At 45.9% G+C, this 26,601-nt stretch overlaps 1 protein-coding gene across 1 annotated transcript in view; it reads left to right on the top strand.

The window, feature by feature from the left end:
- The window catches only part of LOC119185249 (5-hydroxytryptamine receptor 1), a 175,903-nt gene that overhangs the window by 61,032 nt on the left and 88,270 nt on the right, over positions 1-26,601 (top strand). Inside the window, exon 2 of the mRNA XM_075866783.1 lies at positions 23,834-23,947. The gene's annotated coding sequence lies outside the window, so the exon portion shown is untranslated. The remainder of the gene's footprint in view (positions 1-23,833; positions 23,948-26,601) is intronic.

Below are 26,601 nucleotides of genomic sequence, written 5' to 3' on the forward strand. Positions count from 1 at the left end.
CGACGAAGCCTTTGGAAACGATGGAAGCGTCAGAGGCTAAACCGCGAACTTCACCTACGTATCGCTGCAGTCACAGAGGAAGCCGCACAGTATGCCACCCAGTTAGCGAAAGCCAATTGGGAAAACTTTTGTGGGACACTGAAAGGAAAACTTGGCACAAAACGTACATGGAACATCCTAAGGGCCCTTCTAGATCCCACGTCGACCAAAAACCACATTCACACCGCTACCCAACGGCTCATTAACCTAGAAGAGCAAAAGGCACAGACATTATGACAACATAAAAAACCTTTACATTCCTCAGCCCCTACCGGCGGAGCTGAACACACTCCCTTTAACACCCCCTGATCCGGACAAAAACTTGGATGCAGATATCACGCTTGCAGAGGTAAAACAGGCCCTTGCTTGTATTACCCGGGACACTGCACCAGGGTCGGATCGTATAACATTTAAGATCCTTCGAAACTTAGAGGAAGTGTCTCTACAGGAGCTCGCGGATCTCTTTAACGAACACTGAAGCAAGGGCACACTGCCCTGTGTTTGGAAACATGCACAGACTAATCTGATTCCGAAATCAGGCAAATCACTACTTCTCGAAAATTTACGACCCATCTCGCTCACGAGCTGTGTAGGTAAACTTTTTGAGCATGTTGTTCTCCATCGACTACAGCCACATTTAGAAGCTAGCAATTTCTTTCCCAACACCCAGTTTGGCTTTCGCCCCAACCTATCGTCGCAGGATGTCCTCCTGCAGGTTAAAGAGACTATTTCATCCCAAACGGCAGACAGCCCAAACCAGAGCCATTCTCGCATTAGACATACAAAAGGCTTTCGACAATGTAGGTCACGAACACATTCTCAGGAAATTGGCCACAACTGGCTGTGGTCGTGGGACCTGGCATTATGTCAAAGCTTTTTTCTGAAAACCGCACCGCCGAGGTTAGATTAGGTACACTTACATCCGCCACTTTTTCTCTCCCAAACAGGGGTACACCCCAGGGAGCTGTCCTATCACCACTCTTATTCAATGTAGCCTCGGCCCCGTTGGCCAAAGAGCTTGCTGATATTCCTAAATTACAGCATGCATTTTACGCCGATGATATCACTCTGTGGGTGTGCCATGGCTCTATTGGGGAGGCACAAGACGTTCTACAAACTGCCGTCAACGTCATCGAGCGGTATATTAGTAGAATGGGCCTCCACTGTTCACCAGAAAAGTCGGAGTTACAAATAAACCCCGCATGCACGACCCAAGCATTGACCTGCACGTGCGTGGTCAACCTGTGCCAAGAGTACATAAAATCTGGGTATTGGGTATACACATACAATCAAACTTAGACGCAAACTACACCTTGAACATTCGTGATAAGCAGATAAAGCGAATTTCAGCACTGAACCAACGAATTGCGTCACGCAATCATGGTCTATCTGAAAAGGACACCATGCAAATTGTTGAAGCTTTGGTGGTAAGTCGCCTCGCTTATCATCTTCCGTATCACCATCTCACTCAAAAGCAAACGGAACGGTCTAACAGTCTAATCAGGTGGGTGGTTACATGTGCACCATTACAGAAATTTGCACTGATTCCCGGAGCGCTTATCGATACTTCCGTCAAGGCATAGCACCAAAGACAGTCTCACGCATACTGAGCAACATTCCTTCACTTCTCCATCCGGTGACTATCACGTGGGTGCCTGGCCATGAGTGTATCCCCGGGAATGAGCGCGTTCATGCGCATGTCCGAGGTCTTTCCATCGGGACCCTGGGGGATCGCTCACCCGAACCCGTGAGAAAACCACAAGAGGGAATCCGCACCTACCATGAGATTACGAGGTATTACCGGAACGGCAGACGAGATTTCCCTGCCCCACACTTCTCCCTCCCCCCTAATCAGAGTTCAGTTTGGCGCCAGCTGCAGACAAAATCATTGATTTCTCCCTATTTGGCACACCTATTTTACCCCACTCTTCACCAACCACATTGCACCACCTGCGGGGCCCCCCGGGCTGATCTTTTCCACTGCTTGTGGAACTGCCCGAATCCCATGGCGGTAGACCCTATCCCTAACCCTTCCTCGTGGGAGGCCACTCTTCGGGTCACTGGCTCGGACGACCAGTTTTGGCTGGTGCACCAGGCCTGCCTAGAGATGTCGGCCAGGGGGCTCCCAGACGTCTAGGGGCCCAATCACATTTACTTCGATTTTTTTTTCAAATAAAGTTGTATCCTCCTCCTCCTTCATTTTATGCAAGATCTGTTGCATTTTTGGCGCATGTCCAGTCGACCTGTCCTAGTGTAGATGTGTTGAACAGCCCTATAGTTGAGAGAACTGCTGCTTTGTTGCTTTTGTTGGTTTCCAGCCCGTCACACGCGCTCTAGTCGGGTGTCTTGGACCACGTTTTCTGTCTGGACACCTCTATGATTTCATTTGCCACCTAAGGTGGAGTGTGCTTCCCACTCTAGACCACCTTGAGAGGTGTAGAATGGTCCTATCAGCAACATTCCTGAACTGAACTGAACTTCAGGAAACAAATCAGCGTGTTCTGAGGAATTGTGTCATTGCTCGTATTTTCTGGTGAGCCGTACATTGCGGGATTCGGCAGTCTCAGAGTAAATTGCTTCGTTTCTTCTGGCCGTTGCTCTAGAGGCCACTTCGCCTACCTTCTCATTATTGATGGTGCTTTCTGCCTTTGGTGCAACCGCCAAGGTCACTCAAAATATGTCGCGAAAGTCGGAATGAAAAGTGAAACCAAATGCAACAGACATCAACAACCGCGGGACAAATGAAGCGCGACTAGGGGAGGAGGGAGCAAACAACCAAAGCTTAAACTCGATGTAATTTTTTATTCAAACTGTCTTAACTTTATATATGTCAAAGTTAACTATAAGTTTATACTTCATGGTGTATCGAAGACCTGGCTAAATGGTTGACCGCCTCAATTTTTCGTCGACTGCCATAAATAGGGAAAAGGGGGGGGGGCGTATCTGGACAATTCTCTATCAGAGTTTGTGTTTAGTTCGGCGTGATCTTTGGATCGGCACATTTCCCAGGTCAACGAGGCATCGCTCATTTTTCCGTGGTGTTTCCGTTCGCATCTTCAGTAGTTTACTTATTTATGTGCTGCTTAGGCGTTTGGTGTGTAGCGACACCACGGACCCGAGCTAACGGGGGAGTTTCTACTCCCTCCCACGCCTAGCCGTGCGTGGCTTCGCCGTGCCCGGGGAAAAGGGGATCCTGGGGGTTGAGCCGACGCTGGGTGATTGGACCTTTAAGGCCCCCCGGCAGAGGCAACACACCCCTTTGGCCCCGGCTTCACGTAGACGGCACCCCTGGGCTGACCCACCCAGGGGAAATCGGCAGTCGCCTTTTCCTATCTCTCTTTCCCTACATCTTCGTCTTTTGTTCTCACTTTACATCTTTCCTGTCTTCTCCTCACTTCATTTTACTTCCAATTTTTCCTGGCGGCAACGGTTAACCTGGTGTAAATATCCAAACTTGGATAGATATATTAGGTTATGGCAGTGGCGTACTACTGGCGTTGTGCAGACATGTTTACATGTTCTGCCACGTCCCCTTGTTGGACTCCGTGGTGGGTGGTAGGCGCCGCTACTGAAGGAACTGCACTTTTCTATGGGACCACGAAACCCCTTATCCATTGATCGCCCCTTCAAAAGGTGGCGCACCGAAGCAAATGCAACGTCAATTTCAGAAAAGCAAGACCATTTCCCCAAATACCACGTTATTCATTGCGAAAGCTCAGACAAAAAAGCTCGCAACATCTCCCCATTCCTCGTGTCCAGGTGCCTAACCGAGACTATCGGAACTGGCTATAAGGCTACAAAGTTGGCAAGCGGAGACTTGCTAGTGGAAGTTAAAGACAAGACACAGTTTCAGAAACTAGAAAAATTAGTAGCATTTGGGGACAAGCCCGTAACCGTCTCTGCGCACCGAACGATGAACACTGTCAAAGGCGTTGTGTCAGACGATGACCTAAAAGACCTAACAAATGATGAGCTTCTGGCTGGCTGGAAGGACGAAAACGTCGTTCACGTACAGCGTATCGTAGTGAGAAGAGAAAACAAAGAAATTCCAACCAAGCACATAATTGTGACCTTCGGGTGCTCCACACTACCGCAAGAATTAGTTACCGGCTATCTAAAACTGTCTGTGAGACCCTACATTCCGAATCCGCGGCGCTGCTTCAAGTGCCAAAGATTCGGACATGCTTCTCAGAGTTGCCGTGGGCAGCTTACCTGTGCACGGTGTGGTATCACAGGCCACTCTGCAGATGATGACTGCAAGGCCGAACCCCACTGTGCAAACTGCGATGGAGAACACGCGGCGTATTCTAGATCCTGCACAGCATGGAAAAAAGAAAAAGAAATTATTACCATTAAAGTCACCCACAACATAAGTTTCCGCGAAGCAAGGCATCGGGTCTCCCCTTTCTATGCAGCAAAATCATTTGCTGAAGTGGTGCAACAGGGGGCAGCACCACGACAGCATCAGGTGGCCGCCCAAGCTACGCACAGCGTGCTGGAGTGACCGCCGCTTGCCCCTTCTGCGGGAGCAGCCAAGGCTGCTCCGGCCTTACCCAACAAGGCCCCACCACGGGCGTCGACATGCATTGGCACGAGCCAAGGCAACGGGCAGACTGCGGGAACCCCGTCGACGTCCGGTGTAGAGGGTGTGAAGGCTTCGCATCTTGAGCCGAAGCCCACAACACCCAGGGATTGCTCGGCAGAGCAACGGTCCAACGCTTCTCATGAAGCTATGGACACAACCGCCAGTCAAACGGCGCGTGCAGCGCCGAAGGAGCGGCGAGTTTCTCTCGACCGCTCCAAAAAAGACAAAAGACAAATTACAGGGCCTCCAAAAAGCCCTGTAAAATAAGTTTCGTTTTCCATAACCTGAAAGGTTATGATACCATTCTGTTTTGACTTTAGTATCACACGCATGTCACCAAGGTTTTACTGCCAACAAATCAATTCTTACTCCATTTTTCTGCTCAAGTTCACTGCCCAAAATGGCTTTTCTCCTCCATTGGAATTGTAGAGGACTCATTCACAACATAGGTGACATAAAAGATTTGCTAAGTAGTCTCTCTCCAATGGCTATGTGCTTACAGGAGACCAATCTGGGAGAAAAACACACCAACTTCCTCAGAGGTTTTACCGTAGTACGTCGCGATCGCGTCCACGCTAGCCGGTTGTCTGGTGGTGTGGCTATTGTCGTCAAAAGTGGAATTGCAGTGAGAGAGATCACCATCAACAGTCACATCGAGGCCGTAGCCGTCACCATTTTAGCTCACAAAACTATCACCATATGTTCCATTTATATCCCCCCACACACGCATTTTTCGATTAAAGATATAGAGCATATTTTGGACCAACTGCCTGAACCGTTTGTTATCGCAGGGGATTTTAACGCGCACGGTATGCTTTGGGGAAGCAGTACAACTGACACCAGAGGACAAACCCTCGAAGATTTTATTCTGAACAATGACGTATGTCTTTTAAATACTGGTAGCGTCACCTACTGCTCCCCAAGCACAGGAGCCACTAGCTGCTTAGATCTAGCGCTGTGCTCACCTTCGCTCTTTTGCGAACTAAAGTGGAGCGTGATAGATAATGTCTATGGCAGTGACCATATGCCTGCTCTCATAAAATTAACACAAACCCTCCCCACCACTCAATCCCGACCACCGCGTTGGAAACTACATCTGGCAGACTGGCCACTGTTCACTGAAAAAGCTGCCCTAGAAAAAGAGATGCTTGATGGCCTAAGCATAGAGGAAATGAACGAGACAGTCACCGCCTGCATACTTGCGGCAGCCGAACAAACTATACCACAATCCTCCGGCTTTATAAAGAAAAAACTTAAACCCTGGTGGACAAAAGAGTGCACACAAGCTAAAAAAATGCAAAACAAGGAGTGGGGCATTTTTCGTAAACATCCTACAGGAGAGAACCTCCTAGCATTTAAAAAGGCGAGAGCAAAGGCAAGATTTATTCGCAGGCAGGCTGAAAAACTCTCGTGGAAAAAGTACATTTCATCCATCAACAGCTCCATCACATCCAAAAGAATGTGGGATCAGGTGCACAAGGTTAACGGCAACTACAGTTCATACACCATCCCCATTCTCTCAACCCCTGGCATCCAGACAACTTTAGGCGAACAGGCAGACCTACTAGCGCAGCACTTTTGCGCTATTTCGAGCTCAGCAAACTATTCGGCAGCTTTCCTAAAACATAAACAATCTACAGAAAAACAAAAGCTTCCCATTAAAGGTTATCAAGACAGATCATACAACTCCCCCTTAACCCTGCAGGAAATTAACAGAGTGCTTTCTCAAGGTAAAAAAACAGCACCTGGCCCAGACAGAATACATTATCAAATGCTCGCCCATTTGTCTCAGGAAGCGGTGAAGGCATTGCTGCACTTCTTTAACGCTATTTGGATCACTGGCAGAATGCCAACAGAGTGGAAAAAAGCCATTATAATTCCATTTCTCAAAGCCGGAAAAAACCCTACATTACCAACAAGCTACAGGCCCATAGCACTTACAAGTTGTATGGCGAAATCCTTCGAAAGCGTTATTAATATTAGGCTAACATACATCCTAGAAACCGATAACTTGATAGATGCTCACCAATGTGGTTACAAGAAAGGATGTTCCACCACCGATCACCTCGTTCGCCTTGAACATACAGTACGAGAAGCTTTCCTGTACAAGCAGCACTGCTTAGCAGTATTTTTTGATCTTGAAAAGGCGTATGACACAACGTGGAAGTACGGTATTTTACGAGACCTGGCAGATCTTGGAATTCGCGGAAGGATGCTCAACTGCTTGACCGACTTCCTATCGAACCGAACTTTTCAGGTTCGTTTGGGTACCACACTTTCAGAAACTTTTACTCAAGAGAACGGTGTGCCTCAGGGCTGTGTCTTAAGCACAACTCTGTTTGTCGTCAAAATGAACTCTGTGAACCAGGTCATACCATCTACTCTTATGCACTCACTATATGTGGATGATCTCCAAATAGCGTGCCGGTCATCTAACATGGCGACGTGTGAGCGACAGATTCAAATAGCACTAAACAAGCTAACACAATGGGCTAACAAAAATGGCTTCCGGTTTTCTGAGGAAAAGACGGTTGCTGTAGCGTTCTCCCAGAAACGAGGGTTACAACCAGACCCCGTACTGAAAATAAACGAAACAGTATTGCCAATAAAACAAGAACAGAAGTTTCTGGGGGTCGTATTTGATAAAAAGCTCAATTTTCTTACACACATTAATAATCTCAAGGTGAAATCCAACAACGCCCTCAATGTCCTCAAAGTCTTGTCCCGAAAGCACTGGGGTTCCGACCGTAAGTGCCTCCTGCTCATCTACCGCTCTTTAGTACGCAGCAAATTAGACTACGGTAGTATAATCTACGGTTCAGCAAGAGACTCGTACCTTAAGCGCCTAGACCCTGTCCACAACAAAGGGTTACGCCTCGCAACAGGTGCCTATCGAACCTCACCTATTTCGAGCTTATACGCCGAAAGTAACGAACCATCCTTGGAATATAGGAGAACGAAACTAATGCTCACGTATGTCCTTAGAGTTCGTTCTTCACCAGATCATATATGCCACAGTATTGTCACACGCTGTGACCTACGACAACACTACGCCAACAAACCAAACGTAATTAAGCCACTAATACTAAGATTTGAAGAAAAATTTCATGCCCTGAATATCCCTAACGAAGCACTCTCCATTGCCAGAAGGCCACCCAGTTTGGCCCCATGGAGTGATTTCTCCAAATTCTTGGATTTTTCACTCACACATATAAAAAAACAAAACACCCCACGTGAACATATACTACAAGAATTCCTTGCATTACAACAAACGTACAACACTTACGAAGAATTTTATACTGATGGTTCGAAGACATCTGCTTATGTCGGAAGCAGTGTGGTAGGAGCAACACACGAGCAAATAACTAGACTACCGCAGTTCGTATCCATCTACACCGCTGAGTGCTATGCGTTATGGATGGCAGTACGATACATTATAAGCTCAAAACATAAAAAAGCCGTAATATTTACAGACTCGTTAAGCGCGCTGAAAAGTCTCAATTATAAATCTCAGTATGAGCCATTCATAGGCGATATTTTAAACACGCTATCCCACACACCTGATGATCACAACATACGCCTCTGTTGGGTCCCGAGTCATGTCGGGATCCCAGGCAATGAAAGGGCAGACCAACTAGCTGCAACAGCAAAAAAGATGCGCGAGTCAAAAACCAACATACCTGCCAGAGATGGGATTCAAGCTGTTCGCCGGGCCACCATCTTTCACTGGCAGCAAGAATGGAAATTACAACAAAACAACAAACTTCACCTAATTAAACCTGTTCTTGGTGAATGGAAGACCTGTCTTCATCAAGCGCGTTTTATCGAAGTAGTTATATGTCGACTACGAATAGGTCACACGCACATCACACATAATTACCTATTGGCAGGCGAAGAAGCCCCAACATGCGATAAGTGTCAGGAGCAACTAACCGTAATGCACATTTTAATAGCTTGCCCACATATGGAAACATTAAGAGAAAAACATTTCCGTATGTTTTACAGGTTAAATATTCCCTTTCATCCAATGCTACTCTTGGGCGAGGACGCCCTAATACCTATAGCTGATGTGATCAGCTTTTTAAATGAAGCACAACTTCTGAACAAGGTGTAACTACACTAAACTATGCTACCGCTAGACATGGCAAAACTTGACTGATGTGACTCGTAGCACAGCCTCTTCGGAGAGGCATCTGCTGCAGCTGGAATTTACAACGAGGCACTTGCCTCCCTGCCCTTAGGTATAAGGACACGGGTATGGTATTAGTGCTATGTAAAAGCCGTTACGGTTTAACATAACCTGATGCACCAACCATACACATTGACCACCCCGAACATCACACACATAATTTTAGAAGAGATATATACTTCACGCGTTTACGGAGCCAAGTTTTTAGGCCTTTATACAGCCACGCTTCACCGCTCATCATATTCATATGTCATCACCGTTAAGACATTTCAGAGTCATTGTCATAGCCCTGTTTGCTGTAAGTATTCTCACCATGAGTCTGGCGCAGCATAGCCTTAGTTGCTCTTGCACCACAAAACCCAACATAACTAACTAACTATTATGTGCTGCTTACTGATGTGACATTTCATAGCTCAACTAGCTCGCAGAATGTGTAGATAGCCGCTCCTGTGACTACCGATTGCTGTCGTTGGTGATGGGGAAAAACTTTATTTGCTTGAAGGCCAAAAAGTACAGTATTACTTTAAAAATTCAAAACGCAGCGTTGTAGACGGCCTTCAGGCGCACGGCCGGCATGCCCTCGTCTTTGGTGATGGTGAACGCGACAGGCTAACCAACAATTAGGACGCTGTACTCTATGGCTGCCAAAGCTACATTCTCAAAGCTGCTGTCTCTCTGCAGTGCTTTTCAACATATTGGCAACATGAACTTGCGAACTATTATGCTATTGTGCTCGTGCACATTCGTATCCCAAACACCTCTGCGAAGTTTTTTCAATATTGTGAGTACGCCATTTCGCTAACAAAACAACTTTGCTTCCTCAACGTTTGTTTTTTGTTTCTTTTCTCTCCCGTTTGGAATTAGCGAGCCACAAGGTGCAATGAAGTCGCGTAATAAAAAACGTTCGTAAAAGGTCAGCAATGAAGACACAAAATCAATTTTGTGCCATGTATGGCAAATGCGCGACGTCGCTACTACTTCCTGTTGTGACGCTATATCTTTTTTTTTTCTGTTAAATGGCCGCTGCTCACGTAGACGGCGACGGTGGCAACAAGCCACCGACTATTGGACCCATGGGCTTCTATGCAAGTTCCGCTACCAGATTAAAAATACCTTGCAACCGCTGCGAGGCGACTGCAGCGGGACACCGCCGTAGCGCGTTCTTCCCGATCCTAGAGTGATTGTACTCGGAGCTGCTATCTGTTTTTCTTTTATCTTTCTGTGATGAGAAATTCCCTTGGCACTGGCCTTTTGTATTTGTCTGTGATGGACGAGTGAAACTTGTCTTTCGGCCGGCGTCTATTGGTACGCTGATGTATCGGTTGGCATCGGCAGTAATGCCATGTAAATGTCCATGTAAATGAAGTCTCTTTCGTCATCATCGCTAATGTAAGTCAAATGAGAAAAAGTTGTGTTGAAGTATTATTAATATCTGTGAAAAAGAAATTTCTAAACACATATAGTTAGGGTCTAAATCGTCAAAGATTTCTTTTTTCTAAAACAACTTTGTTTGATGGGTGGCTAAATGTTCTGTGGCGCTTATATTTCTGGGTTCGCCCATGCACACGTTTCTGTGGATGTGCGTAATTATCTGGATGAAACCAAATAACTAACAAACTAATCTCTGATAATATCTTTCTGTGCCAACTCATGCTGAACTCTTGTTTTATTTATTTATCTTTCTTTTGCAAAAACGCGTGTTGATTTATTTACTGTATATTACCGATAGAAAAGCATTATGGTTTGTACACTTTAGTGAGCATCACAATGTTATATAAAATGTCTGATAGTTTTTTATTCCATGACCTCCATTACTCTGAAATTTCAGAAATTTTTATTGGACCACTCAATTTTTGGGCAAACTCCCACAGTAGGTACGAGCCACAAGAGAAGGCGAACAAGAATAATGCCGCAGTTGAAGGCTCAGCGACCAGCAGCTAAACGCCTCAAACGACGTCTACCGGAGGTGGAGCCTGATTTACATGTGCCAGTGGGCGATGTCATGGGTGATTGACCAAATCTTGTACAGACCGGCCCGCCAACCACGTGTGTAACAAGAAACGATTCGCAGTGTTTCGCCCAGTAGAGGGTCACGATTCACTTCGTGAAGTTGCGTGTATTTTTTTATTTTTTGCAGCTAAGCAGCTGTAGGTCGCTGTAATTGGAGTCGTACCACGAGAAAGGCATCATCATGAATTGGCACGCCCTCTTGTTCTTGCTCACCTATTGTCCGTGGTGCATACCCCCTGTGGGGGATCGGCCAAGCATTAAGTGGTTTCTCAAATTGATGTGAAGTTTTAGAATAATGGAGCCTATATAATAGAGGAGCAAAGTTGAAGCGGAAGGACAAAGAGGTTAGCCAGTTCTTAGACCAGCTGGCTACCCTGTGCTGAGGAAAGTGGTGAGGGGAATAAAAGATGATAAAAATAAAAGTTGCGAATATATATATATAGAGAGAAACTACAAAAAAATAGCGACAGAGGAAAGGCAACATCAAAGAGTATAAGACACTAAAGTCTGTCTCTGAGGCCAGTCGTACGCAAAGAGCGCAGCAGAGCTTTCAAAGCTTTCTGGACTGAGGATGGGCTCGGCCAATTACCCAGAATCCTTTGTTTCGACAAAGGCCGATCATCCAGTCTATACAGAGCTGCAGTCAGTTCTCGTCTTGTCACGTTGAAATGGGTACACTCACATAGAAGGTGCGCGAAGGTTTCTTCGCAGCTGCAATACGTGCATGTAAAAGAGCTGGCCATTCCAAGTCAACTGAAAGAATAACATATCACCAAATACATAGCTGATGACACTGGTCTTGACACCGTTTCACAGCCCTATATGCTTCATTTACTTTTTTTGGCTAACATTTTTTCTCTGATCCTCTTCCCCCATTCATGCTCCTTTTCCTGACACATAAGTCTGTTCATTCCTGCGCTGTGTGTGTGTGTGTAATGTGCGTGTGCGTGTGCGTGTGTGCGTGTGCGTGTGCGTGTGCCTGTATGTGCGTGTGCGTGTGCCTGTGTGTGCGTGTGCGTGTGCGTGTGCGTGTGTGTGCGTGTGTGTGTGTGTGTGTAGCGCATTACAACAAGAAAACGTACCAACTTGCCCCTTTTGCAGCCTTACTATAGTGAGAAACGCCATAGTGGATAGCCCTGCGAATTTTTGCCATCTGGTGTTCCTAATGATAATAATGATTGCTGGGATTAACGTCCCAAAACCACCATTTGATTTTGAGAGACGCCGTAGTGGAGGGGTCTGGAAATTTCGACCACCTAGTGTTCTTTAACGTGAACCTTAATCTGAGCACACGGGCCTACAACATTTTCGCCTCCATCGGAAATGCAGCCGCCGAAGCCGGGATTCACTCCCGCGACCATTCCGTTAGTATTCTAGCGCCGTAGGCACTAGATAACCGCGGCGGGGCCATTTGGTATTCCTAAACTTGCACTTAACTCGCAATTATTCTTTAACTTGCACACGGGCCCTTCGAATTCAGCCTTTTTTACACACACGAGAAAAAACGTGCACAAGTGCTTGAATATGAGACAAGCAGGCCATCGCGGCTACTGAGCGCAGAAACTCAACAGAATGGCGAGGGAGTCACAGTTTTCGCTAGCGCACGCTAAAGAAACGTGCTTTCATTTGTTCACCCCGCTGAGGGTGACGCTAAGACGTGACGAATGTTCCTTCGCTGCCACGTTCTTCTGCCGAAAAAATTGCGAACGTGCAGCCATTCGCTGACATTGCTTTTCTCGCAGAACATCCGTATCGAGCTGTGCTTTTTTTTTTACATGGGTCTATATATTCGCATATGTGCTCCGCCGCGGTGGTCTAGTGGCTAAGGTACTCTTCTGCTGACCCGCAGGTCGCGGGATCGAATCCTGGCAGCGGCGGCTGCATTTTCTATGGAGGCGGAAATGCTGTAGACCCATGTGCTCAGATTTGGGCGCACGTTCAAGAACTCCAGGTGGGCGAAATTTCCGGAGCCCTCCACTACGACGTCTCTTATAATCATATCGTGGTTTTGGGGCGTTAAAGCCCACATATCAATCAATCATGATACTTGCATATGTTCACGTATTCAGCGTAGAGAGTCCACGTCGGTTTTTCAGACTCATCGCTCTGCGAAAGGCAAAATGTTGGCCTTCGAAACATTTTCCACCCCACAACTGCCCGTAATCACTTACTCTGGGCATATGCATGCAAAGCGCCAGCCAGTTGACGGTGGTGAGGAGAAATGACTCATATGACGTCATGTGCAAAGTATGAAGTCATAATAAAAATATTAACAGACGTGGGTCTCTAGCGAGACCGAAGCATGACTTGGAAATGCAAAACTGGTTATTCGGGCAAAGCTGTACCCGGAAAAATGAAAGGTCAAGTACAAGCCATACATTGATAGCGGTGAACAGAACGTCGGCAGTATACAGCAATCTGATCATCGCGTCATCTATTATACATTGCACATAGAACTTTCCAGCGTTACCGCTGGTGCTCGCGTAAGCTCTGAAATAAATTTGATTATCCGCGTTTCGCGCTTACCCTTAATAAGAGAATGACCCCAAATAACCGCCAAGCTTCTCAAGCATTGCGGCGTGGTCTGGGCCGAGCGATGCTAGCAGTTTTTGCAGCTGAAACCCAAACACATGAAAGAAGGTTCAAAAACACGCGTAGAAATACTAACAGTTATTGGGTTTTATTAAATATTGAGTTTTAACGGCCGAAAATCACCACATTATTATGAGAGACGCCACAGTGGAGGGCTCCAGAAATTTTGACCACATGGGATTCTTAACGTGCACCCAAATCTGAGCCCCCGGGCCTACAGCATTTGCGCAGGGGAAATGTAGCCGCCGCGGCTGGGATTCTATCCCACAACCTGCGAGTAAGCAGCCGAGTACCTTGTCACTAGACCACCATGGCGGAGTGTTTGCTGAGCTTGTGCAGTCTTCTCTGGTAAGTGATTGTGTTGTTACTGTCGTGCCAGTTCTTGGAACGCACAGAAAGAAGCATACATTCTGAAGGTACATACATTCTTTTAAAGAAACTCAAAAGTAACTAGTGTAGGCACACACATACCTTAGAATCGCACAGGGAACGCATATGCATGTCATCTCGATGAACGGCTCGCTCTCGTTTCACTTTTCGGTCATCTTTTAGGAAAGGAATGAAAACACTTGAGCTTTCAGCATGTTGTCAATATCGGCGACAGATGGGCCCGCAGCACTGCTTCATTACGACGAGAGCTCGCAGGTGTACACGACGCGAACATCCGGGGAACGAAGCGCATCGCGTCACCACGCAACACTTCAGAGACGCCAAAAAAATGAGGTCATCCTTATGCAGTTGCCGGATAAAACACCAAGCACACCACGAGAAGCTTCCCAATTGCTTAGCATGCAATTCTGCTTTTTCGAATGGCGGGAGCATGCATACGCGCAATTACTCGGCAGGAGAGGAGGGTAAAATTGAGTGACGTCAGAGGCCATGCTCCGAGTACCTGGCAGGACTGAATTACTAATGCGATAGCGTTAAAAAGCCCCTTTCGCAGAAATTGCGGCATCTGTGTCGTTTGTTGTGAGCGAACAATCGAGCATTTTTGCGTCCGAGAAACATCAAGAAATATGAAAATAAAATTATTAATGAGAAAACCTTGATTTGAGAAGGGTTCGAAACTGGGTTGCCTGCGTAGCAAGCTGGTTTTCTACCACACAGACGCGCCTCTGCGTGTGAATACTGTAAAAATAACTTCATCTGCTTGGAAATGCAGTTAAAATAACTTGCACGCTTTACAAACCCACGCGCCCTATATTCATGCTTCGCAATACGACATAACTTGTTGCCGTAATAATGCGTGATACGTGTTGACAATTGTGTAGCAGATGAGGTTTGCTGATATCATCATTAGGAGTAGATAGTATAAGAGGGTTGTAACAAAGAAGAGGTCAACGGTGGGCTCCGCAATAGGAACGGTGGTTTTATTTTTATTTATTTTATTTATTATACCCTCAGGGCCAGAGGCATTACAGAGGGGAGTGGTACAGAACAAAGGCATAACATGAGGTAGCATGGTTACAAAAAACGTTGTGTACATAAAAAGGAAAAGGAAAGACAAAACAAATTAGTATTATCGCAACAATGTGGTCACACAAACACAGATTAAACATCAGATATTTCTGCATATACAATATTGGCTAAGGCAGCACGGAACAGTTGGTTATCGGTGATACCCGCAATTTCAGCGGGAAGGTGGTTGCATTCCCGGGACGAACGGGGCAAGAATGACTGAGTGGCAGATTTTGTATGATAATAGTTAATGCCAACCTTGTGACGGTGGTCAATGCGATGGGAAATGTATAGTGGTTGGGGTAAGAGTTCGTTGCGCAGGAAGGAATGATAATATATTTTATGTAGCATGGTTAACCGAAAAAGTTTCCTGCGTGATGATAAAGAGGGAAGGGAAAGGCTGCTTTTCATTGAAGATATGCTGGCAGTACGGTTATAGTTTGACAGGATAAAGCGAGCGGAATTATTTTGAACAAGTTCGGCATGCCACCTTATGTTTGGGAGATTAAAATCGCCAAAAAGAAACAAAGGACACGAAGGGAAACGGGTATGAATGATGTAAGAACATCGTGTAATTCATTAACAAAAGTTGGTGATAAGGAAGGAGGGCAATAACATACACCAACAATGTACTTTTGGTGGCCTACTGTAAGTGAGCTAAATATTATTTCTAGATTGCTGCGCACGTGCACAGGCGAAGAAGGAATGTCCTTTGATATTGCCAACAAAACACCCCCTCCACGTTTTTCAGTGCGGTCGCAGCGATAAATTGAGAAGCGGGAGGAATTCAGAAAAAGTTCAGAATCACGCACATGCGCATTAAGCCAGGTTTCAGTTAGAGCGATTATATTGGCTGAACAAGTATCTATGGCGGAAGATAGAGCGTTATGTTTGTTAAGGATGCTTCTTATATTTGTAAAGAGAACAGATACATAAGATAAGATCGGTTGTCCACTGCCCCTCTCGTTTTCCTACAGCGAGGAACTCGAGGCAGGATTAGAAGAATGACGTACACGTGCCGCTTGCGGCCGTATTTCTTGAACGGCATCGGTAACAGGGTTGTACATGTATTGTTTGTTACCGATTGACAACTTTTTATAGTGAAGTTTGAAAAGTGGTGAGCCGGGTTGCCTTTTTCCAAGTTCTATTAGCTTTTTCGCGCTGTACGAGTGTTTGTTGAGAAGTCTTCGGTTACCGAGATATTGTCTTCTTTGAGGCGCTTGCGCATGGAAAGTAGTTTTTCTTTAGTCTTATAATTTGCAAATTTCGCTATAACTGGGCGACACTTGTTAGGCGAGTAAGTACCCAGGCGGTGCGCTCTTTCAATGTCGCCGGACGGGAGAGTATAATCCGAGGTGTTTAGTATGCCGATTAATTTGGATTCAGTTTGTTGCCATGTTTCTTTGGAATCAGTGATGCCATGAAAAATTAGATTGTTCCGACGGGACCGATCTTCGATTTCGTCAAGGCGGGACTGTAGAAGGTTCGTCCTTTTCTCCACACCATTTTTCGGTGCCGGAACCCGGGAGAAAGCGCCTTCGAAGGTGGGACAGTGCAGATTTCACCACCTATCGACCACATCTGTAGCCCGGAGGACCTCGTGAAGCCGCCGTTACGTGAAGCTTGTATACGATGCCTAACCATCGTTGAGACCCAGATCGTAAAGGATGACAGCCCGACAACGGGCAAATCTTCGTTGTGCGAACTTTTTCTGAAGGCTGCCATTTGACTGTGACTTCGCCTCGTGACACGGCTGGCCAGTGATCTCCCGCTTCCGACACTAGAACGGATTATGGAGGCCCTCTTCAAAAGACGGAGTCAAGTACGCAAAGTCATCACGCAGGTCATCGAGACATCGAACGTCTTCCTCATCTGGAGCACCCATCATTACGCGAGTTGAACAATTTTTACCGAATTTCGATTGGCCAGTACGATGAGCTCAGAAGAATCGGCAAAAAGGTAGATGACACAGTTGATAACGATTGTTTGGAAGCTGACGTCGGTACCACATCCCGGGCTTACGCAGTGCCGGACAGTGGTACCGATCAGTGCAACATACTGTGACTATAGGCTAACATTTAAAAGTAGGAAGACCACGATGAAGGAAAGAACCAATTGAAGTGAAAACAAAAAAAAATCACAGCATATCCACGGAGTGATGAATGATGAGTGTGGCAAGCGGCCTTCAGCCTGTCCTTCCGTTCTTTATTGCTTCCGTTCGTCCGCGCGACCATCTGTGCGTACGTCCGTGCGTACGTCCATGCGTACGTCCATTCGTTCGTGCGTCCATCCGTCCGTTCGTCTACTACTCTGCCTTTCCGTCCGTGCATTCATCTACAGTAAACACTCTAAGTACCGCCATCTCCCATCTCGCAACCCCTGTGGTACATATCCGCTAGCGGGTATATATATATATATATATATATATCCTATCGCCTGTGAAAACGAACACTCGGGGTCATAAAAACACGCCAGCACCTACCAGACAACACACAACAAAAAATTGCTTCAAACTCAGAAAAATATCATAGATTAAAAACGCCACACAGCGGCCTTCTAATCAAAGCGAAATTCATGTCGATGGCTGGGCTATGGCGTACCAATATTGATCCGTCGCTGTGATCTGTCAGTGTGAGAACTCAAGCTTCTGCACTCACTGACTCTAACCAGACACCCAACCGACCCAGCCTTTATCCAGTACGGGCGCCAGAATGGTGTGTAAGCAAGGCCCCGAACTCTTCAAAAGGCGGCGAACACGGATACACTATAGAGAAATGCCTATGCTATCCATCAATCCCGTAGTAACTGAACAGTGTCAATGCTCTCTATGCAGTATATACTTCAGGAAACCCCGTGCTTTGTGAAGATGATGGACAGCACGCGGACTTGCGCATGCGTCGTTGTGTTCTGTTCACGTGCTTCCGACGCTTGGTGAATCGATCATCTTCAACAAACAGCCGTCTTTGCGGATGCGACAGCTCTCGACCAATGTTTGCGTGCACCGTAGTTTGACGACCTGTCGCATTTTCCAAGTTTATCGGCTGGGCAAACAAAAAGTAAGTAAATATATGAAGACATAACAAGCCCGAAGCCTCTGAAACCCACTTAATATAACAAAAGCTCACGCACAATCTATTCAGAGCATATTCAACGTTAAATACACGTTTAGGAAACAGTAAAGACACGTCGAACAAAAGAGTACAGGAATCTAAGTAGCTTTTCTTTTTTGTTCAGTGAAAAAGTGCGCATATATAAAAACTTGAGAGAGGAAACCAGGCAGGAAATTGTGAACACACGGCATGCAGGCAAATCGTCTGACACGCATCAAACACCCAATCACGTTTGCCCTAAAGTCCGGCAAGGTAATCAAAGTGCTGATTGGATAGCGCAACGGAGCGCGCGCGCACACGCATGTCACCCAGCGTGTTTATGAATAGAGCTTAGATAATTTCGCCAGCTAACTATAGAGTGCGCCTGTCATGTCCCGTTTGCTCATCTCGCACGCAGCGTTAATAAGTTCGAAATGAATTCTTACCAACATTCCCGAGTTTCGATTTTGTCATGCGCTACATTGTACCAAGTGGTAGCCAGCAAAATGATGCGGATTATTAAATGCTGGCCTTCTTTTCACAGTAACATTGAAACACATGCACATAGGTGCGCGCTATTATTTATTATGTGTTATTTATCATTTGGTTTATATACAGAGAAAATGTGAAGAGAGAGAAAAAATAGCAATGTAACAGGCTGACAAGTGCCACCTGTAGAGGAACAACGCTTACCTGCTCCTTCTGGAAGGGGAGACATAGAGGAAAAGAAGGCAGTGGGAAAGAAAAAAGAAGAGAGAACATGAAAGTAAAGCAAAAAAACACACGCAAACACGAATAAGTAACAATACTCATTGTTGGCCTAGTTGTATACTTGCTTAATGGCATGCTTTGGCCGCAAATAACACACACACAAAGTAAAGAAACACTCAATGACAACTTGGAAGTGCCACTTGTACTTGTCGTTGAGTGTTCCTTTACTTTGTGTGTGTGTGTGTGTGTTATTTGCGGCCAAAGCATGTCATTAAGCACGAATGAATAGCCGCATAGAAAGTCAATAAAAGTGAAGTCAACTCCGTTTTCCTTAACAAAGTTAAAAAGGGCTTTATGGCCCAGGTCACGCCTATAGAAGCACATTCTCCTGGAACAGGCGATCGTCCATAGGGTCGTGCACGTGAGTCCAATCAATCCATATTCCTCCGTGAGCGCTGCTCGCTGCACAGCGATTGTAGGGAACTCTGAAATTATGTGTTGTATTGTCTCACAGGAGCCACACGAATAACACATGAGACTGTCCGCACCTCCTCGACGATATAATCGTTCCTGCACTGATACAGTCCTGCAACATGTATACACTCACGAAATAGTGTGAGTGTGCGTGTGAGTGTGCGTGTGAGTGTGCGTGTGAGTGTGCGTGTGAGTGTGCGTGTGAGTGTGTGCGTGTGCGTGTGCGTGTGCGTGTGCGTGTGTGTGTGCGTGTGTGTGCGTGTGTGTGTGCGTGTGTGTGTGCGTGTGTGTGTGCGTGTGCGTGTGTGTGTGCGTGTGCGTGTGCGTGTGCGTGTGTGTGTGCGTGTGTGTGTGCGTGTGTGTGTGTGAGAGAGAGAGTGCTCGCGCATGCGTGAATGAATTTTCGGCGACTTGTACCACGGACTTCTTTCTTGAATGTTTCCCTATATTTCTCATCGTGAGTTCTTTGTAACCTGTACCCATTCTGAAGAAAGTTCGGCTTCCCAAAGCTTGACAATAACCGTGACAATAACGAATCCGAGTGCAATAACCGATGAAAATACTTCAAGTTGTGATACTTGTGTACAATCGCGAACACAAAAGTCAGGGTTGAGTGCTATATCGCCCCATTCGGGCCTTTGTTACACGCTTAGCCACCTCTGTACACTCTGATGACTTCGGCAAATTCATGACTTTTATTTTTTCATTTTTCCACGTTCTTGTGCTTTGTGCCGCAGCAGTCCAACAAATTTCCGAGATTGTCTCTTCTTCGAGCGCGCATTGTGAGCGTAAGCGTAACGTGAGGCGTCGGAAAAGTTCACTATGTCGCCGAAGGGGCGTCTGCATCTGCACTATCTGTAAGCTTAGCCACTTTACCCTATTCCAACACGCACCATTTTCGGGAAACATAGACCTTAAATTCACATGCGCGTAAGATTCGGACACAGACGTTTAGCTGCTCCATAGCTGTGTTTTTGTTTTTCTGTCATGTAAGTAAGGTGCGCGTTGGAATCGGGCGATCGTTGGAGTTGGCTGTAAATACGGTAGCGCCGAGACCTCAGCAGCTCGCACCTCACCGGCACACCGTCGCCGCATCCGCGTCTCAGCACGCACTTGGCAAGGGCTATTCCTGGGCATTTACGTATATTCGAAAATTTGTAATGACGAATTAAGTGTGGTGTAGTCGATTCGGTACTTGAATCAAATTGCGCATATTTTTTAATACCGAATATTTTTCAAATACTTTTCGAATATACAAGAACGACGGGAAACCTCAAAGGAATAACACATTAGAAGAGCTAAGGATCTCTTTATTATTATTATTATTGAATTGAATATTAAGCATGCAATGCAAGCGCTTACAAGAATATCGCAAATGCCCTTGACTCCCGATGAAAGAATTTTCGCTTTGCACTATGCAGTGTCGCTGAAGAGAATGTGCCCTTATTTTGCTATATTTGTCACAAGATTTGTGTATTGTCATTCATGACACATTATGTATCTTTCAAGCTTTCGCATCGTTTAAAAGCTGGTGATGATATACCCCCTCGAATACTGAAGCAGCTGCTGTAATCACCCAACAGTAGAAGAATACCTCTAAGGTTCCATTCTCTAGTGTATGCGAGCTTAATTAAGTTTACGGAATGTGGTGTCTTTTGTTGGATATATGTAACGGCAAAATTACTTTGTTTGCACTTTGGAAAAGTTGTTTGAAATAAAGAAACGTTGTAAAATTCTGGGACTCTCGTGAAAACGGTTCTTTTGCTATTGGAAAAATATTCAAACTCTATACAATTTTTATTCAACTCCATTATATATACGTTTTACAATTAGCATACACCTTTGCTTTCAGAGAACTTTATGGATATGTGATCGTATTTAACAGGCAAAAAAACTACATAAGAGTGATCTTAGTGATAAACGTACAAACCACTTAAATTCAGCGTATACCTCCAGGTGTGCTAAAAATACAAGAGTAGAACCTACCTTAAAAGGAAAAACAAAATTATGGCTATTCCAGAAAAAAATAAACACCAGCATTGCTGTTTTGGAATCCACCATCGTGCATTTACTGAACCATTTCACCGTAGCTTGTACGCCGTAAATATACGGTATAACTATTACGGCACGTTAAAGACATGACCTATATAGCGCGTGTAAACGTAAGTGTTCCGTGCGGTTACACTGCACAATGGTCAGAAACCAACTCCCATAATTGTTTTTTGTTGTTGTTGTTTTTGACCTGTAAATAAACGTTTGGGTGTTTCGCTCTGTACAGCTGTTGATATGTGCACAGTATCAGCACAATTGCTTGGTTTCTCTCAAACCTCAATACTACAGAGAATCGAAGAATTTAGTCAAGGACAACAGTGCCAAAGAGCCAGGTAATAAGAAGACAATTACGGTCAGTATTGCGTTCATGTCGCTTCTCTCCGAACGGTTCTATAGCCGCTCAGTGCCCCCCCCCCCCCCCCCACCTACCCTAAATTAACTGCATGGGGCTAGGCGCCTCGTTTGCGAGCACGCGTGAAATGCCCTCGTTCAACGCTCTACACCTCACTTATGCACACCCTTCGTGTACGAGAAGACAGGCAGGTCCTTCGCGACAGATGCGCGAGCTGTGTGACGATCCTCACTTAGCGCCGTTAGGCGAACCAGCCCGCATATCGTCTTCGCGCAGCGCGACACGGGAGATTCTCTCACGAGCGTATACACAAAGGACCGTGCTGCACACGCACTAAGGATGTTTGCCTGGCGCTCGGAAAACAACGGCTACTTGCCTACCTCTTTTGCGCACGCTCTATGCTAGAACGGTGGTGATACGAGACAGACCGTCAGTCTCCCGCACAAAGAACACGGGATTTATTTTTGCCGTAACCAGATCATCTGACTCCGCAGTGTAGTGCGTGAACGAGAATCAAGAAAGTAACGCTGTCCATGAAGTAAGCATGCCTAACATAGACCTAGCTCTTGCGGAACAAGGCAACTTAATGCTTTCCTGAGGTACCTTGAATACAGTTACCTGTATGTAGGCCATCCCTACCCTTGAAGGAAGAAGACAAGACCTGCTTTGCGCACCAAGGGAAGTAAGGATGAAGGCTGTACAGTCTGTTTACAAAGAATAAGATGCCTGTGCTAAATTTCACAAAATTTGATTTACAAATACGCATACTAACACTGTTTCCACAACCCTAGCAATGCGCTTTTTTCAGGTGCCCCGGTATACGCAAGCGTATCCCAAGCTTGACACTGTGTATTCGGGTATGTTGTTGCGACACAGTGCCAAAATTATGCTGAACAACTGCACGCAAACAAATGAGGAGCTGGTGCTAAATTAACAGGCAATGATTTAAGAAAGGAAGGGATGACATCACAATGGGTTAAATTTAATGAAGCACCTGCGATGACAATTTTATGTGCCGATCAGTGGTCATTGATTTCTTTAATTTAAAAAAAACATGCTCGTTGACACACGTAATGACGACCATGTATTAGCATATCAGCACAGCGGCTATTTTCCTTGTCTGTAGGAATGCTGACATACACAACGGTGCCGCATCTACACGAACATACAAAGCAGATATCAATCTTCCATGAAAGCATTAAACAACTGCATCCGTGTACATGTCGAGCAACATCGTAACAAAATGCGTTAATTTCCTGTTTATTCTTAAAACAACAATCTTACGTTTTATATTTTTGGTTCGAGAAAAGAATTTTTCGCAAAAGACTATAGTACTGCTAATCGTATTTGAAAACATCTTAGCACTATATAATTCAATTTCTACTTGGTTTCAAAGCATAATTTCGCTTTGAAAGCTGACAATCTTTCTATTCACGTACCTCTAATACAATCACATCTGTACTCATCTTCAGCAAAGCATGATTTCTAAGATAGATAAAAACCGTCAAGGTGTTGATGCGAAGTATCCTTAACTCGCTATCGAATATCAGGTCGCTCTACAGAGCCTGTTACACGTAGAATTACCTGTCGTCGTAGCATAATCAACCTGTCCCTAATGCATTTGTAGTGATGATTTGCCAACGGCAGTCACCTGATACGGGTGTCGCAGTGTCGCAATTGATCGCAATTGGAACCGACCCGGATAAAACCTCTCGATCGTGATTAGCTTCTTCGCACAAGCTGAAAATCATTGTGTCTATCATTGTTGAGAAATTTTATGCCGATTCGGCTTAATAGTGATCAGAAGCACAGTGCGACACTGCTATGAATCTACGTTAACTATTAGTTAACGTAGATTCATAGTTAGCTATTACTAGGCCCTCTTCTTGTGCAATGATCTTCAAATGCTTATTACACAAATATAAAACCGACAACGCAGAGTAGAAGTTTGTTGCTGACCTTCTAACCTATAAGCACAGCCTGCATGGGCCGCTTAGGTAATTACGCTTAGATCAGTTCCGTGTCAAGAGATACATTAGTGGCTACGCTGTGGTATGCTGAAAAAGAGGTACGACGTCTTCACCCTGATGCGGACGGGTAAAAGGACGTTAGGGCCACATATATGGCGTCGTCTAGGACAACACTCACTGTTGCCAACGGCGGCCATTTGAGGGCTACGCAAACTCGACGAACAACTTTCATTACAACGACATGAACACGTGCACCACTCACGAGGCTATAGTAACCTCTCTGCTTTGCTTTTCTTATCTTTTCATTCGCAGGTGGGCGCTTCTCTGCCTCGCAGCCGGACCTCGTTAGTTAGCCCTGGAAGCGTGGAAACAAGCACCGCCGCCCGCTCAGCGAGCCGTGAAGCGGGTGCATCTCGCCCAATGACGGTGAGCTGCCTGCCGCTCGGCTGTTGCGCCCTTGCTCGGGCACACGGCAGCACGCGCAGTTAATTTGCCTACCGCCGGCACTCCTCGCTTCTTACTAACTCGAGCGCTTCGTAACGCCCGAGAGAAAAACCGTGGCGAGTGAGTGGACCGAGGCCGAGCCCTTGTGTGGTAGTCTGAGCGCAAAAGCCTCCGACAACTTTTCCACTTGAAAGTGGTGAGTGTGCTATAGGCGGATCGCGTTTCGGTGCAGTGAAAGACCCGCATCTCCAGCTCAGCGGAATTCTGCGCGCACTTAGTGTAACGTGCAATAAAGAAATGTGTTCCAGTGGCCTACGTTTTTTTTTTTTTTGCCTCCTAATTGTAGCACGGCAGTACGTAATGGCAAAATTGGAATTCTATATTGTTTATTCACTAACCCTGGTTATTCCTGCGACAGCAGTTACAATGTACACTCTTGGCAGATTTTTCCGTTGCCGTCACGTTCCGCATAAACGGTAGAAAGGTCACAGTAGGGTCTAGTTGGCTGTACAGAGTTGACACTTGCGACGAGTTGTTCGAACATGAAAAGCACAGGTGGAACACACGCGAGCGCGAACTATCAGCTTTGTTGAAACAGCACGTCGCAAGGGTCCATTCCGCATAAAGTATCAGCCGACAACACCGCCCCACGCATCGTATGTTCTACGTGCCACTGAAAGCACACAAGCGCTGCGAACAAACGTGTTTGAAGCAGAGACGAAACAGCGGGCCATATCCGTCCCCCGAAGGGCGCTTGCGAACGCCCGCTTACCATGCCTGCCGTAGAGGGTGCTTCAAGCAGAAGAAACGCCGCGAGACCGTCTTCCCTCGGGACAAGAACCGAGCATGGAGCTGCGTTGAAGCCCCGCCGCGGTGGTCTAGTGGCTAAAGTACTCGGCTGCTGACCCGAAGGTCGCGGGATCAAATATCGGCTGCAGCGGCTGCATTTCCGATGGAAACGGGAATGTTGTAGGCCCGTGTACTCAGATTTGGGCGCACGTTAAAGAACACCAGGTGATCGAAATTTCCGGAAACTTCCACTACGGTGTCTCTCATAATCATATGGTGCTTTTGGGACGTTCAACCCCACATAACAATCAAAAAAGCTACGTTGAATAAAAAATGCGTGTAGACGCTGCATCGCTTGAACATCAACTGAAAACTTTAACCATAAAGAGAGCTGGTGCACACGAGCTATCTTGACGGACATCGGTAGACACCTCGTATGCGTGCGGTGCTCTTAGTGCTTCGCGTTCGAATACGACCGGCAGCAACAAAACCCTTTCACTCTCTGGAGCGGTCGTATTCGCTTACGCGAGCATTTCTCAAAGTTACGCGAGATCGAATTGCAAGAGAGTCTGGTACTAGCCTGACTTCGTATGACCTATTGTAGTTTTCATTGGTTCAGTTTGTGGCGAAACAATATTTTTGAGCCCTCAAGCGAAGTACAAGCCTCATAGTACGTCAAAAGAAATCGTGACTGGGATACTGAGTTTTCTTCTTTCTGCACCTATTCAGGCCTCACTTGAATAATTCTAAGCTCAATTAAATTAGTGGTCAAGTGAAAGGAAACACTTACACATACAGCAACACGAATACGTACAAGTTTGCCCCGCCGCGGTGGTATAGTTGATTAGGTACTCAGCTACTGACCTGCAGGTCGCAGGATCGAATCCCTGCTGCGGTGGCTGCATTTCCGATGGAACATGCTGTATACGCCCGTGTGCTTAGATTTGGGTGCACGTTAAGGAACCCCTGGTGGTAGAAATCTCCGGAGCCCTTCACTACGGCGTCTTTGATAATCACATGGGTAGTTTTAGGACGTTAAGCCCCACATATCAATTAACACGAGTAAGTTTCATAAAAAGCCCCAATGACGAACGCAGACAATGCATTTTATGTTCAGACTCGATGTCCATTAAACAAATAATACAAGGTTGAAAAAAAAACACCTCTGATCTATAGTTTTTGTTGCCACTCGTAGAAAGAATATTCAAGCCAGGTGAGCGCTTCACAGGAGTTCCTTCGACGAGTGTTTCGTCTCTAAAAGGTAAAGAAGTTTCATTGACGACAATTTGAACAAAAAAATAACGTATGACGTATTTATAAACATTCAAGTCAAACAACGAATAAGTTTAGATTGTTGAATCATATGGTAGCAATTGCTGTTGCTTTCATAAAACGATATGGTTATGAAGGACCCTCTACTGGAAGACTCCGTAATTTGTGACCAATCGGGGGTTCTTTAAAGTAAACCCACATCGAAGTACACGGGCCTCGATCATTTTCGCTCTCTACATAAAATACAGGCATCACGGCCACGATTCGATCCCACGACCTTCATGTCGGCAGTCGAACACCATCTAGACCACCGTAACTGTTGTGATTTGTACACTGAAAGCCAGTCTGAAGAGTGCGCTTTTTAACCTGCATCTATTCTCGAACATGCTGCACGGATTCTTTCCGTCAGCCGTTCGACCTGAAGGCGCTTTTCGCGGTTCTCACACTTCACAGAATCCGGGCGAAACTGTCAAAGACCGCCTGCGGCTTCCGCGCCGATGCAACGTTCAGTCAACATTTCCTTCCGACGTTGACTCGATCTACCCTCGGGGTCACGGTGCCGTCCAGCACCCGTC

The sequence above is a fragment of the Rhipicephalus microplus genome, chromosome 6, assembly GCF_043290135.1.
Source record: "Rhipicephalus microplus isolate Deutch F79 chromosome 6, USDA_Rmic, whole genome shotgun sequence".
Lineage (NCBI taxonomy): Eukaryota > Metazoa > Arthropoda > Arachnida > Ixodida > Ixodidae > Rhipicephalus > Rhipicephalus microplus.